Consider the following 14361-nt stretch of genomic DNA (forward strand, 5'->3'; position numbering starts at 1 on the left):
ATACCACCATATTACCTGTCCCCACATACAAGTGGTGGCTATGAGAAGCAAAGAAATGATAAGGTTAAGGCAGTCTGGAGAATCATACGTCTTGTAGACATGCAGTCAGAAGCCAACACAATGGACTTTATTTTCCTTGAGTAATTTGCGATTTTTCCAGAAACTAATTACTTGTTTAAATGTTTCCAGATGTACAGTATTTGTCTACTCCAGGGCACTTCTATGACTAAACCATGCATTGTGTCACCAGACATTGTTACATAAAGTGGAGTGGCTTGTCCCTGTGGAAGGCATTCCTCTATATCTACGATTATTTTTCTGCCCCTCCAATATTTCCTCTGCCTCCTGCTCTAAAGAAGCAGCTGTTGCCTTTCTTCAATAACTATGACTTAAATGCAATGCCGCATTGAAAAGACGCAGCAACGGTTCAATGCCTCCACCAAGCCACTCCTTGGATTTTTTTTCATTTACAGTTGCCTTGTTTTCCTCCATGACTATCTCCCTCCCTCCCTCTTCTCTCTCCCACTTTCCCTTCTCTCATTCTCATCTTTGGAAATCCTGCTGTTCTTCCATAAAGTCCCCCACCTCTGCTTATTCCATTCCCCAAGGTAATAGACAGCACCATGTGCAACTCATTTCTTCACGTGCTGCTCAGAAAAGAGAGCATGACCTCCTTTTCACACAGATTTTAAAACAATATATTGATTTACATAGAACAATGTTGGAGGTACAGTTCTATTACTACTGTGCATTAGATTTTAAGAACTTATTTCAGTGTAAGTCCTGAGCCAGCAATACTTAACACCAAGAACCACAAAGAACAAAATCTCTGTTGTGAATTTCAATAGTGAAATGACACAACTGAGTATGCTGAGAAACATACGGTAACAATGTAAAAATTTAAAAGGATATCAGGATCTAATACAAAAATATCAGCACATCTGTCCTAAGGGCATTTCAGCCAGAAAGATATTGGACCCTTTTATAAGCAGAGACTTTCTGTTTTAATCCTACAGTACAAAAAAATACAAATATCAGGCAGCCCTGAACCAAAACCCCATTGGAGAAATTCATCATCATTGCAGCCCTCACTTTAGAACTTGGCGATAGCGAATGCCAATTTGGAAGGGATCAGCATGAAATACGTTCTAGCTATTACAGATTCTGGACTTGTTCCCAGTTTTGCATTTAGTAGTCAAAGAAAACAACATATACTGAAAAATAGTGTCCATACACTCTGATGTGCACATACTGAATGCCTCCTTAGAAATCCTGCCTTGACCACCAAGCAACTTGTGAAGTCTTACGCATATGAAAAGCAGCCACATTAATCAAAGGAGGAATGCCTATGTATTTATGTATTTACAAACTGTACATGTATTTACAAACATGAGGGCAAAAAGCAATATAAGTTATTTTCAAAATGTGCAGGAACAATACACTTAGATCCAAAGCCAGATAGCCGCGCTGTTAATGTTTCCCACTTTGAATTGCCTAGCAAAGAATGTTGAAGAACAGATGCGGTTAAGAATAATGGGTCATGCATTAAAGAAAAAGCAAGGGAACAGGACAAGCTGAACATTGTGGTTAGTAATTTCAACAACATGAAAGTTCAGTCTTTTCTAAACAACCACATACAAGAAGGAACTAAAGAGCTTTGAAACATTAAATACTAATCAAGGAAGAGTACAAGAAAACAACAGAAGTATCAGATCTATTTAATTCCTTATAGACATTCAAAATTCTAGAATAGACTACTACTAAAATTGATCTAAAGACTGATAAACAAAAATTTTCCTGAATATACGAATCCAGATCTCTCTTCGCAAACAAGAGAGCTATTGCGAAATACACCGGTATTTCCAATAGGAAATTTCTTTATCCTTCACTCTATAGCTATGTATCTACATCCTTCTCTCTTTCTGATAAGGAAGGATAAGGGTTTCCAAAATCCTGTTTCCAAACAGAAGTGACAAAGGCCATCACCCAAGATGGAAGACTGATATCCTGAAAGGCAACAGACTGGAACTGCTGTTGTAATCCACAGTCCCCAGATCAGACACTGGGCTTTGCTGAGTTTTTTTTTGTCCTCCTTTTTAATATTTAGACTTGTTGGGGCTTTTTTATGACTCAGAAGATAGAGAAAATCCTAGCAGCCTGAACAACCCCAATTCCTTTTCATGTATTATCTTCCCTGACATATATGTGAAATGTATACAACTTACTTAACTCAGGGCTTTCTCCCACGCAAAAGCTCCTTTTTCTTCTTATCTAATGCATCAGTGAAGTCATGAACAGCAAACCTGCATTATCACAATGATTTCCACAGCAACAGAATGATCACAAGCTTTAAGTTGCAGAGAGTTTAAGTTTGAACTTTTTTAACTTTTAAGTTGAAACAGTGAGTGTGACGAGAACAACCTATAAAGAGAGACTCCTATGAAAACTTAAAGCTATACAGTAAGTTTGAGAATTGTTAGGAGATACTCAGGGACTTCTTAACAGGAGAACTGAAGAAAGAAAAGAAGAGAGCAGAGGAAAGACATCAAGTGATCAAAATCACTCTGACCTCAAATTAATAGGGAGGTCTTAGAGCAAAGCATTAGGTATAATAAAATAAGTATTTAATTAGAAAAAGCTGCCTAGAAGACTCATTATTAGCTACAAAATACAGTCTTTAAAATATCTGGCAAACATTTTAGTCTGTATTTTCAGTAAAACAGTGGGAATAAAGCAGATACATTATTCTGGAGTTTTACAGCCTACCACAGCAAGCAGCTCGCCAGAATTAAAGACACATTGACTCTGAGAAGGAAGAACATCTGCAGTAAGTGGGGAACACAATGGAGACAGGAAACCGAAAGCACTGCAGAAGGTGAACTCTGAGAACATGAACTGCTAACATGAAGCATGCTTCATTCTTCCACAGATTTGTGATACTGTTTTCTCTCTATTATTGACTACAGCAGGAATATTAAGTTTCTAAGATCTGAAGGAGCTTTGCTATGTGCTGCTAGTGAGATTCTGGAGGAAGGAAGGGGACATAATGGTGCTGATGTTTCCTCCCTGCTGATCAAAGCAGAGATGGCTGAGGTGACAGGCCCCAGGCTGATGAATTCACTCAGGGCAGGTGTCATCTCTCTCACTCCCCAGACAGGCCAGGCTATGCCTGAGCCAATAGCCCTGTGTAGCAGACCTGGCTCCTGAACAGTGTGCTGTGAATGTGACCCTTTAAGACCTGGGCTCTGGCACACAGCTCCCTGTTGGCTTGCAGGGCACAGGTAGAGTCAGAGTAATTTGCTTGTACCACTAGCGCATGCCCTGTCATATTCCTACAGGAATGTTTCCTGTCCAAAGCAAGAGCTACTTAATGTTAACTGTTCATTTCCAGGAGATAAACTACAGGCAAAGATATCCTGTCTGGATGGGCAAAAAGACTCTGTGTCTCCCGGTATAAAAGCACTGCTAGGAATGGGCCACACAACGGTTAAATAGTGCAAGCCATCTGGGAAACCCTGCAACTCCACTTCAAGAATCCCAAAGCAAAGTGGGAAAAGCAGGTTAGTAGGAGAACAGCAAATACAGGGTTACAATCCACAAAGAGGACAAGGTTGCTGAATGTATATGCTCAAGCAAGTCCAGCCTAAATTTCTCTTCTCACAGTTATAATCCTTTGTCTTCTTTCAGTAACTGCATCTTGTTCAAATGAGTGCAAAAAACCCCTACTAGTTACAGTGAAAACAGCTGCTGAAGTATAATTCCCTCCTAGTTTTCTAGTACTAAATTTATTGTCAGCTACATAAAAAAATCCCAGCATCTCCAAGGTTATAATTTGGGAAAGTGAAATAGAAAAAGGCAAAAAAAGCCCTAGCATGTTAGCATTCCAATCCAGAGCCCCATCTGTCTTCTTAATCTGATTTTTGAGATTTTGCTAAATCTAAACTTTCTCTGAGCAATCCTTCCAGTGCCATCTGCTTTATGAACCATACTGCCTCCTCCGAAATACAAGTAACCTTAAGACAACTATTTCTGCAGTTGCAACTCCCTTAGACTCACAATTGCTCCTTATATTGCTCTGTACTCCCAGTTGGGGAATGGTTTCCTTCAGAACTGGTATAATCAGTGTTGTAGTCTATAACCAAACTCTTAAAAAGTGAAAAGCACTCGTTTTGGTTTTTAAAAATAACCAAAAACACACACAAAGCCCCCCTTCTTTGTAAAATTCTATGTAACATTCTATATAATGTTATTAATGTTAACATTCTATATAATGTTACACAGAAAGAAAACTCCTGAGTGATCTGAGTGATGGCACTCTGTCAGATCTCAAATACTGAAATAAACAGAGAAAAGTTATGACACAGATTGGAAGTCAAAGATTACAATCTTCTTTAGATGCCTACCCTGCAATTTGGTGTGCATACACTCCTCCGTCAGGCAGACTCTCACTGATGTCTGCTGGACAGATGATCTCTTTTGGGAACAGGCTGACACAGGCAGCCTTTATCACTTATCTTTTCCTTTGAGAGTCCCCTATCCATGGACAATGTCAGGATATTACCAGAGCAAGAGATATTTAAATTATCTAGGTTTTGATTAGAGAAAGAAAACTTCCTGTTCATTTAAAAAATACCATTATGAACGTTATTTAAAATTGCATCCTCTGCTCTGACTGAGCTTACTGGCAACTTGCCTGGTTTTGAATTCTATGTGCCAAATGGATAAGCCTTTCTGCCTCCTGACCTTTTGCCCAATTGCAAGGTCACTTCTCAGCCAAACAATAGGATTTTCATTTATCTAAAGGAAAACATTTTCCTAGAAAAAGGAGTGTTTCCCATCCCCTAGCCACAGATGCCAACTCAAGCATTTATATATCGTCATATCTTTGTAATGCACTGTATCAAGAAGGCTCTACTGACAGCCATGCTTCAAAATAGTAGCAGAGTAAGTTTGTATGAAGAAAAAGGAAATGTACATAAAATCCTTCCAGAAGCACAGAGTCTGATCTTCACTGATGTCGACACCTGAAAAGTAAGTTCACTAGTACCACCTTAAACAGCAGACTAGGTGTGCTTATAGAATACTCACAGCAAAGACAATGACATCCCTTGCTCAGAACTGGCTCTGGTCCACAGGAAACAGGACAAACCAGAGGTGCTACACAGCCTCTCTCCACCACAGAAGACCAAGCATTCAACTGGGTGAGCATCTGCCATTGATTTCCAGGGAACCCAACCATGCAGTGGGTAGGGTTCGGGAGGTCTGCTTCCACTCACTGCCTGTTCAGTAGCTCTTGAGATTACACCAGGGCTGCTGCAGTCCCTGGCATCAAGCAGAAAGATACTTCTGTCCACAGCACTAATCAGAACTCTAGTAAGGACCATACAACAGGGCTTGGTTCTCAGGCCCACACTTGAAGGATTTAGAAACTGGAGGGGTTCAGAGAAGAGCCACATAAAAATCTAGGGTACAGGGAAGCAGCCTTGGGACCAGCCATCTGAAGAAGCTGACCTCTTCATCTATTGAAAGAGAAGGCTGGATGATTATGTGAAACAGGGAAACTGCCAAAACCAGGTCAGCTTTAGTCTTGTTGACAGAGGTACAGCATGACCCAAAATCTGTACATGGAACTTAAGCAAATTCAGGTGTCATTTCTTAGCAACAAGAGAACAGCTCGATAGATAGCAGACTCATTTGTGCTGACAGATAGTGGGAAGATTTTTTTTTTCAATAGCTTTAATTTTAATTCTAGGTGTTTAATTAAGGCTTACAATTAATGTTTAATTCTGGAGTTAAGAAAATTAACGTTTGATTCCAGAACATTTATGAAGACAGCCCAAATGGTTGTCTGCAGTGCTTCTGATTTTTTAGCACTGCAATCTGAATTTGCTAAACACTTTTCTGCTTTACAGGTCACAGGGAAGACTGTCAGTACTGTCCTGACACACTCTGTCTGCACACAATTGAGCACTTGTAGTGTGATGACTATAATTAACTCTCACACCTCAAGTACATTTTTCCCCAAATGTACAACTGACTGCGATTTCTGAGTTCTTCTTTTATTCCTGTCCCTTGCTTTTCCTCAGAAACAGTAAGAATTCATGCAATGGGAGCTGCATAGTCCAGTCTCTAAGCTGGTGCAGAGAAGCCCATCTGCGATGCTCTTGGGTGGCACATAAGCCTTTTTTTCCTCCTCTGAAGCACAGGTTGATTTGTCTGCATTTCTCATCTAACATTCCTTGCCACCACAAGTGCCTCAGGCATTGCTGGCACTGTGGCTGGTTCCTCTAGTGTGCACAAATTTCATTTCCAGGGGACAGAAATGGTTTATCTTAACTAAAATAATTAGACTCAATCCACAATATTAAAGCACAGTGGTCTGTGATACGACGGTCAGACAGGTGGCCTACTTCCCTCTTCAGGTCTAAAATCTATTAAACAAAACACCTGAAAACTAAAACGATAAATACATTCGTTTATCTTAAAATATCTGCTAGTAATAATGCACACAGATTGTAATAAAATGTCATAAAAGGAACTCCAATATAAAACCTAGAGCAATTTATGCCATGCCCAGTGACAACCAGGCTACTAAACAACCATGTACTCAAAGGGGAGGGAGGGGCAGAGAAAGGATAGTAAAATAAAGATATCCATCACACAACTGTCCAACATTTAAAAGAGGATTTGCGTATCCTGACCTGCAAGAGCCTGGAGCAGTGCTGCCAAAATTACTTAGGGGAAAAAAAAAAGGTAGGAATTTGCTTTAATTAAAAAAAGTGAGAGCTATATGCACAATGCCCAGATGAGACTCCGATACCCTATCGTTAAGTGATTAAACAAGCATTTATAATTAACTTGAAACTCACACGGCTATGAAACTCATGAATACCAATAGTTGCATTAACAGGTCTGCCTTTGATCTCTACAGGAACTATGCATGACGCAAACTAATTTCATTTCCAAACCTTGTCTTTTAGACATGGAATTATAAAATACTGTCACAGAGCACAGATGGAAGTTGACTTTCAAAGCTTTAGCTTGCCACACACATAATGCATTCTTTGCAAGACATGAAAACGTAATCCTGGCTTAAAACTCCCTTTTTTTTCCCCTAATAGAGTCCTTTGAAACTCTGTTTGGAGATCAATATGGAATGAAAAGTTAATGCACTGATATTTTTCAGTTGCTGAGCATTAGAGTTCTCCACTGACTCAAACAAGACCACTGCTGATTTTGCAACATCAGCTCTGAGGATAACAACACATGAGCTCAGCTGCTGCACAGCTTGCAGGGATTTTAAGCCAACTTTATACCTACTGCATCACCAGTCCAACCTGGGGGAGGGCAGAAAGGGAAAGCCTGGATTTGCTTAACCATGAATGGATGTGTTACATATTCTTTTTCCTAACTCTATTATTAACAGTATGCATCTGATGAAAACAATTTAAAGCAGTTGTATTCTAAGTGAACCAGTGTATGTGCAATGGGGCAGGGAGGAGATAAGCAATTCTTTTTGCTTATTTCCAATCAGCTTTAGTGTTAGGTTTAATCTCTACTTATTTCCAAAACCTGTTGTGAAAGCAAAGCTAGATATCACTTTGGAAGAGTGTATTTTTATTCGAGTTGTTTGTCTTTTATTTTATAAACAAACAACTGTACAATTCAAACAAACCCAACTCAAGTGACTCTTCTACATTCCCATTGCAGTCTGCAGGGCAGATTTCCACTTTCAGCTCAGTACTCCGCTGGCGAAAGCTAATACAGAGGCAAATTCTTGTGCTAAAATTTTATCCAAGCACTTGCATGACCTCTTTTTTTTTTTTTCAAATAACTAAACAACCAATTTATATTCACTTCACTCCTTGAAGAGGTTATCCCCAACTGGCAGACAGGAAAATTAAGCCTAGGTGAAGCTATGCATGGGAACAACCTCATTCTTCCCAGCAGCCTGCCCAAGCAGATTTCTGCAAGGTGATTAGGAGCTCAGCACGGCTGCTCAGCTACTCCAGGGCAAAACCATGCACATCCCCCTCCCTTCTCGCCTCCATGGCCTGGCTGCAGACTTCTACTCTGTCTCCTGTGCTGCTCTGCTGCTCCTTGGACCTCTCACTGTGTTAGCTCCATTTATGAACCCAGCACAGCACCAGCCTAATAAAACAAAAGGCTTGTCACCAGGTTATCAGGTTGAGCTGCTGAAGCATTGTGGCTCCAAGTGACAACATCAGCAGAACGAGCAGGCGTGGTGGCAGAGAGGCATGAAGTCTTCTGGCCAAGCACAACACTGGTGGAGGAAAAGGGCCGGAATGGTTCCACCCCTGCCAGTTCATGGGCAATTAGGTCTGCCCAGCTGTACCACTGAAACACACCCTGAGAGACCTTCTCAAGTAACTGCACCCCTGTGGTCACTCTGGAAGGCTGCCTGTGCCACTCCCAACTTAAGACAAGCTTTAGGTCAGTATTTGACATGTACAGTTGCAGGAGACCTTTATTTTGCATTAGTCCCAAATGCCAAATAACTTCCTGGCTGTGGTACCCCTACCACCGCAAAATGGTACCTGGCTCCTTAAGGACAGGCTGCTTGTGACAATGCCAAAGGGAAGAGCCTGGTTTGGAGTACCGAGGACTTTCACACAGGCGCTATACAGGGTTTACAGCTGCACCTGAACACCCAAAAATCTCTACAGGCACAGCTGATATTTCTGTCTGGGTGGAGGTAGGTTACTGTTTGTTCCTCCTAACCCTAAAAAGCATGCTTTCATTAACATGCCAGCTGCTGTGGCTTCTGTTTTCTCCTCACTGCAGCCGAGAATTAACTGCCCCCTACTTGTCTATATTGAAACTTTTGTATCCTCCAAAAATTTTTACTGTATTTCCAAGTTTCTGAGATTTTTTTGCTCAAAACAATGTTCACATTTCCTTATTTGAAATAACTAATAAAAAATTAATCTGTGATCTAAGCCCCCTTCTTGAAAACGAATGAAGACTATAAACAAAATAGGACCCACTACAGTTCTTTCCATCCTATAAAACATCCCCAGCTTGACACAGGGCCATTTGTCATTACCCCCTGTTTAGTCCTTCATCCAGTATCAGTAACCCAGAAGCCTTCTCATGCAAGCCAATTTTTCAATTAATATTTTTGAACCAGGCTGCTGTACTGTTTGTATTTCAGCTGAGATGACTGCATATATATATGCAGAGCATAACAACTGACTCAGCAACCAAAACTTGCTTTGGTTTAAATTATTGTAACAGCATGGTGATCTTAATTCCTGTAAGAGGATTAACTTTAGGGCTGCTAGGATTTCATTAGAAAAATTTCTAATCAGACTAAAATTGTGAATTTTAAAATATTACTTTCTATTCCTCTACACTGGAAGTCAATTATGTAAATCAAAGTTATTGGCTCTTTCACAAATTCACAATCATGACTGGAAAGTATATTTACAGTTACACTTGCAACATGCATCTTTCTTGCAGACTCATTTAATATAAAAACCACAAAGCAACAATGACCAGAGTTTTGATACACTGCTCATCCAGCCTATATTGCTTTCCATCACTGGAAGAGCACTGGAGCGTACCTTTGTATTTCTTGGTCACCTGCAGCTCTGATTCACACTAATGCTTGTTACAGTCCACTACAGTTCTACAGTCTCCTAGCACTGTAGCTAGGAGACAAAGGTTTTCAACTTAGAGGTCCATGGTCCAGGCTTTGGGCACGTGTGAAACTTGATTTGGTGAAGCACGTTCATTTAGGCTGTAAGACTGCCTGCCTAAAGGGGGCCTGAAGGGGGATGGCCCTCTGCTAAAGAACTCTTGAGGTTCACAAATCAAAACGTTGAAAATCAAGGAACCACAGCAGAAACAGCTGATCAAACAAACAGGTGAATTACTTGCTCTCTTTAGAGATAAATCTCAATGTAAAATGCTCTGACTGGCCAATAAATGATGGAAGAAGGCTGAAAAGAGACAGGCAAGGGCGATGTGCCCTGAAGCTCTGGGAATAATGCAGGGTGTGACTGAACACAGCTGCTGCAAACAGGGCTGACTTTATCTCAATACGAATGGGACTCAAGGTTGGCCTTGGTTTCACATGAACATGAGTTCCTCTGACAGCTACTGGATCAACTGACTACACCACAGGTGAGCGGATCAAATCTTTCCCCCAGATTCATTGAAAGAGTGACAGTGTCTCCCAGACCAGCATGGGGATGGGGTGTATACATGGCTCAGCCTGCCACAGAATATAAAACCTGAAAAACCAACAACAGATACAAGTAAATCTGGAGACAGCAAAGCACTTCAGCTGGTTTCAACCCAATATTTCTTCTTGGTGTTTGGTGATGTCCAGCATTGTGATGGTGAACATACTACAGAGACCAGCAACAGTTATCACACATTGATGATTGTGACTGAACTATTATTGCCATTGCTGTATTTCCTAAGTGCAAATTGCACTGGTATTGTGATTACAGTATATTTTGTATCACTGTGCTAAAACAAAAATCCCACGTAACATTAAATATCTTCAGATAAGTACATCTGATATTAAGCATTATACCCTCTACATGTGGCCTACCTGAGTCCAGTCAGAGAGTACAGGATTCTGACAAACACCCCTATTACTTACTAGTTTGCCCATCTGGCAACAGAAAAGGGTTATCGCTTACACTATACCATCAACCCATCTGACATATTTACAGCTGTAAACATCACTCTGCTCAAGCTCTCTCACACAGCACAAAATCCCTCAAATTCTGCCATTTTATCTCTTCTGTTTCTATGCTCATGCTGCAAAACACGCATCTGTTTAAAAGTAACACTATCATGACAGGCTGCTGGCATTTTTAGTTTAACAAATACGTCCACTTTCCCATTAACAAGCAGATACATAGAACTGAAAACATTCCAGCAGCACGCTCTGTTTCCTTGGCACAGACAGCAACATGAATATTTTGTAGGCCATTTAGTCTATGCATTAAGCAAGCATTTTAAATTATTATACTGCTTTAGACAAACAGCTGTATGTTTGGAAAGTAAACTACTGCATCTGAACAATGTTTGAAGGAGAAACAGGAGGAAAGCATTTCTAAACAACCAAATCATACAGATGCTAAACTTATATACAGAAGCTGCATTAACAAGATGTGCTGGGGGAATTTGCTGGGAAGCAAATGAAAAAGTACATATACAAAATGAATAATCAACTTCTGAAAGGGTAAAATACGCTCTATTTTCTATCTAAGATGAACATTAGGTTAGCAGATGAAGGGTTCATGGATGTTATGCATACTTGCACACATGTATGTGTGCTAAACTAAACTGAAATTACAAGGTACAGCTAATCCCACTAAAAGTTATAGCATTTACTTAAAAAGTTTCCTCAGCACTATCAGTCCATATCACTGCCCTGAACCCCATTCTAAGAAGCTGTTTATGGGTACTTTCTTGATGTTAAGAAAGTATGGATTTCATGCAGGGATATATATCATCTTTTGTTTGTTTGCAATTAATTCTGTTCTCACACTTAGAAAAGAACTGCTAAGGAAAATAACAGTATACAACAGTTAGCCAATATTTTAAAGGAGCCAGCTGAATACATTTAAAACCTGTTCTACCATATTTAGTCATAAATACAATTCCAGTGAGAACTATAGGAGTGCTAACCACCTTGTAAATATGTAAAACAAAGAGAGAGAATCCTCATCTTTACTTCTGAAATTTAACAGCTTTAGGAAATCTACAAATACCAGTTTTCAGCAACATATTCAGTAACATTTCATGTTACATACTACTTTGACATCCATTTCTCTGAATTGCTATACACCTAATTTTAAAGTTCAGATAATTTCAACATGTGCTGGGATTTGAGAAACTAACACTCCACAATAGAAAAACAAGGTATTCTTCCTGCTTTGCTGAGCATATGTTCTAAATCAAAATTGCACTTCATTTTTTTTTTCTCCCTCTTCACATTAAGCTCTGGGAAAAAAACCTAAACACATAACCCAGTGGGTGTGTATGTACAAAAACACACATCCCACAGTAAGCAGTTTTACAAGAAAGCTGATGTATTTAGTTCAACAACTGGTCTAATAACCCAAGAGGCCACTTGTTCTCTTGAGGTTACAGAATTACTTAAGGGAAGAGTAAAAGGACAGCAGACTGCTATTACTGCTCAAAGCCGACCCGAATTCCCAGGCAGCCTTGTGCTACCGTACCAGCACGACAGAGGCTTCCAGCCATTAGCCAGCAGAGCACAATATGCACAGTTTTAAAGAGCTTGCAACAGAAAAAGGTTAGGAAATACAGCAGCACTCACCCTGTAGGAACTGGCTGTCTACCTCAAAGATTCTGATAATCACCTGAGTTGCCTTACATGCTTACAAAGAGAAAAGGACTTTGGGTCCACTGATCTAGTACAGTATCAGCTAATGCAGGCCAGCAAAAGAGTGACAGCTCTGATTCTGCAGTTAAACATTAACATCCTCTACCCATATACATGTGGATGCAGCATAAATGAAATTGCCTTACTGGCAATGTAAAATAGCATATCTGCAGACTTAAGTTTCTCCCAGAAACAGCTGTTACACCAATGCCAAGACGTTCAGTGTAAGCAAGAAGGATTTTAACTTTGGCTTTGGACCATTCATCAGATACTCCCACCTCAGTGGGTAGTTAAATACAGAAAAAGCATGACAAGTAATAACTATTACTAGTTAATGTGAATGAAACAACCTTAAGTATTTGAACTTTATCTTTCTAGCCACTAAATGCATATTAAACTTAGACTGAAATTATTTTGTGGTTATATTCACATAGAGCACAAAATCCTTGGGATCATGAACAGCACATAAAATGCAAGGTAATCACCTGGCTAATTACAGACACTCATAGTGTACACGTACTCATTTAAAACATGGTGGTTCTTATGTTATCTGCAGTACCAAAGCCAAGCAAAATACATTTTGTATCCTTTCAAATGAGTATGCTTACATATAAAACATTGCTGTGTACTTCGGATGCTGCTTTTGAAATTCATTTAACAAACTGCAGCAAGGTAGGTGGAATTCCTTTAATATCTCTTTTCAGCTAGGAACTCAGCAAACATATTTTCCAGAGCCACTGTTCCAATTCTCTTGGTAGAAAGGACTTTCTGAAAATCAAATAGGTATCTGTGAAGCATAATGGGTGAGATTTCATGATTCACTTAGGGATGCAGTGCTAAACTTTCCGTCAACACAGAGAATGGTAGGAGCAGATGGCTTTGCGGGCCATAAGCTAGTTTTGCACCATGCCTATCCTTTGCTGCAAATTAAGAGGGATTTCCTGGCAAAGTGTCTTGGGGACTGCCAGAAATCAGCTGTAACAACACCTGGACTCTGAAGATGTGGTTTTGCCCTTGACAGTTGTCTCATTTCTGCTGCCCAGGCTACATCAGAGGGCATAAGGAAGGGGTCTGCGAAAGGCAGCTGTGCTCCAAGACTCTCTGGCAGGCAGTGCAGTTGCAGAGCATCTCCCTCGCCTAGGTTCCTGGCACAATCAGTGTAAGAAGGTGCTCAAGGCTGATGGTCTCACCCAGGAATTGTGGTCTGGCTTATTTTCCACTCTTGTGCTGAAGTCTCATTTGGCTTAAAACCACCTCTTTGGCATGATGAGATTCTGCTGAAATAACTTTGATAAGATGTATTTTGTACCTCGGCTATGAATTTTCAGAGGTGTTTATCAAACACCTTGCTTCATATTCAGGTACCTTTGCCCTGCTCTCCTCCCACTCCAAGACTTCATCACTTACTAATACATGTTTTTTAAAAAGGAAAAAGAGAAAGCTCTGCTAGAGATAAATTGTGATTGATTAAGTTTAAAAACCTGAAACAAATGCATTTACTCTAGAGCAATATGTCTTAAGCTTCATTTTATCTAAGTAGTGATAGCAAATTATACCAAATATGCTTAAAGAGCAGACCTGCCACAGTTAAAAGAAAAACCAAAACAACACATCTATTTTACTTTTGTCTCTCTCTGCAAAAGCTTTATACAACCTGTCTCAAAACTTCACATGAGGTTGTGCCAATCTGCAGAGAAAAACAGGTTTCAGAAGTTCATCCTACAAAGTGCATCAAAATTTGAAATTGCTTTTTAAATTAAGACTGCTCATTTTTCAACAGCTTCATTGCAACCCTCACTACTTTGATGCCCAAGAGTCCTCTTGAAAATACACATCCTTTTTAGTTTGCTTACTGCAGTGACAGCAGGCACACTGCTTCCAGCAAGAGCAGCAGCTCAGTTGTGAAGTTACCAAATTAAATCCAAAGTTAAAAGAAGCCCACAAAATTATGTTGCACAATATTTTGA

The 14361-nt window shown here is 39.9% G+C and overlaps 1 protein-coding gene across 1 annotated transcript in view; it reads right to left on the minus strand.

The window, feature by feature from the left end:
- Positions 1-14361, minus strand: part of FAM171A1 (family with sequence similarity 171 member A1) — a gene marked incomplete at its 5' end in the record, with an annotated part of 91866 nt that overhangs the window by 37443 nt on the left and 40062 nt on the right. The gene's annotated exons all lie outside the window — the stretch shown is intronic.

This window comes from Psittacula echo, assembly GCF_963264785.1.
Source record: "Psittacula echo genome assembly, chromosome: 2".
In the NCBI taxonomy this organism is placed as follows: domain Eukaryota; kingdom Metazoa; phylum Chordata; class Aves; order Psittaciformes; family Psittacidae; genus Psittacula; species Psittacula echo.